The 2,275-nt window shown below is 43.7% G+C and overlaps 1 protein-coding gene across 3 annotated transcripts in view; it reads right to left on the reverse strand.

The window, feature by feature from the left end:
- WWC3 (WWC family member 3) overlaps positions 1-2,275 on the reverse strand; it is a 108,197-nt gene that overhangs the window by 28,145 nt on the left and 77,777 nt on the right. The gene's annotated exons all lie outside the window — the stretch shown is intronic.

Here is a 2,275-nt window from a genome sequence, read left to right on the forward strand (position 1 = left end):
TACTCCCAAGATCCCTCCCTGCCCTCACAGCTTTTCCCTTTTAAATGTACAGGTCTCCAGAGAGCGACTTCTTGACATAAAAAGCAGACCATCTACAGGCGGTCTCCAGAGAGCGACTTCTTGACATAAAAAGCAGACCATCTATAGGCTGCTTTCTCTTGGCCTTAACAGGGAAGATGGGGCTACAACAGCCGGGATGTCTGCCTTTGTTTCGCATAGCCATGCATGCCCCACCCACAAAACCCAGATACACGGTCACTTAAGAAATGAAAAAAAATCTAAGCAACTGATCAAATTCCACTGGAATCCTAACACTACACTGATTCCTGACAACGGATGAACAGCAGGACCCATCCTGGCAACAAACTCTAAGACACAGAGAAACTGGATGGGCCGAATGTTTTGTTCCTATCTGGACTGCGAGTGTTTCTATGGAAACAGCTACAGTTTGTGCACAGTTCTGGAACAAGTGCTCTTAGGTTAAAAATAAGAAGTCATCTGCGTCATCGGGATTGCTTCAAGAAGACTTACTCTTCCAAATTGGCTTTGAAAAATTCTAAAATTGTTCACCAATAACGTGAAAATATTCCTATCATAATGTCTGCCTTGGGAATCCACAGTGATGGTCCTGACGGGAAAGAAGGAGCAGTTGTTTGGTGCATGTCACATGACCCAGAGGTGAGAACTCAAACTAATCATCATGGTTGTTGTGGTAGAGAATTCTCTCCAAATCACACCACCACTTGGAATTCGGAGTTCTACTTCCACAAACTTCCTTTAAATCCGAATACATATGAAACCCCTCATTGTCCAGAACACTGCATTTTGATGATTTCCCAATTCTAGAAAAAATCTCAAATCTAGATACACAAGGCAAGACTTCTCTGAAGTACATAAATCCATAAACTTCTCCCCGGTTTAGAAGTGGCAAAGCCCAGGAGGTTGTGCAGAGGGTAAGGAAGCTCAACTTTGAGGGGTGGAGTGATTTCAGATGACATTGAGCCCCTCTACATAACCCAGGATCATTTCCCCATCTCAAGATCCTTAACTTAATCCCATCCGCAAAGTGCCTTCTGCCATGGAAGGCAACACAGTCATGCTTCTGGGGATCAGGGTGTGGGTATCTTGGGGTGCCATTATTCTGCTGACTCCAGACACTATGTCAGGAGTTTGTCTGGCAGGTTTGATGTCCGGCATGCCTGAGGAACACCGAGGGGCCAACGTGGCTGGAACAGGGCAAGTGAGGTGGATGGGGAGGGGGCTAACGCCCCAAGTTAGCAGAACACCTGCTCCTGTGGGCCCTCATTGTCCACACACAGTAGGATTTGGGAGCAAGGCTAGAATAAGGCGTCTCAACTGCGCCATTCCTGCCACTCTGGGTCACCTAAATCTTTGCTGTGGGGCCATCCTGCACATTGTGGGTTGTTTAGCAGCATCCCTAGGGTCCACCCACTCGATAGCAGCAGTCAGGGGAGCCAAAAATGTCCCCTGGGGGTAAAAATGGCCCCCCCCCAATGGTTGAGACCCATTGTGAATAGAAAAATGATGGGATCTAACTTGTTTTGAAAGGATCACTTGTCTGAAAAAAAATTCAGACATGGAAATTTAAATAACCAAAAATCACACAAAATTAGGTTGGGCTGCACCACCAGTGCAAACTGCACCATTCTCATCAGGGGGAAAAGCACACAGCAACTGAGAGAACGTCTTTGCCCATTAGTCTAGTAAAATTTATGAAGAATGATGATATTTAATGATGCTAAGGAGATACAGAAGTCAGGGCTCTCAATCGCAGTTGGCAGTGTAAAGTGGATAAGTCACTTCGGAAGGTGATTTGGTGACACCTATCAAAACTTTCAATGTATGTGTCTTTAGACCCAGACATTTCATTGCTAGGTAACTGTCCAAGGAAACAGTCATTTCTGCAAAGCTGGGCCTGTTAACAGATATGCACTGTTTGTGAAAAGGAAAAACTGGAACCATCTGGATGTCCATCCATAGAGGGGTGCTTATAACCGTTATAGAAGCTCTGCATCATACACTATATTGAACTACACTGGGCTTAAGTGATTTAAATGTTTACATAAAAGACTGGAAGGTTTCACCCCTAACCATGAATGGTGGGAAGTAGGATTAGAGGGGGAGAAATGGGTGGATTCTATTGATTGTGCCTTTGACAAAAACAATGTATTTATGTATTATTTATGTAATAGAAATAAATAAAATACATATGTGTATATGCACATATTATATGTATATATATATATATATATAT

The sequence above is a fragment of the Hipposideros armiger genome, unplaced genomic scaffold (assembly GCF_001890085.2).
Source record: "Hipposideros armiger isolate ML-2016 unplaced genomic scaffold, ASM189008v1 scaffold_155, whole genome shotgun sequence".
Lineage (NCBI taxonomy): Eukaryota > Metazoa > Chordata > Mammalia > Chiroptera > Hipposideridae > Hipposideros > Hipposideros armiger.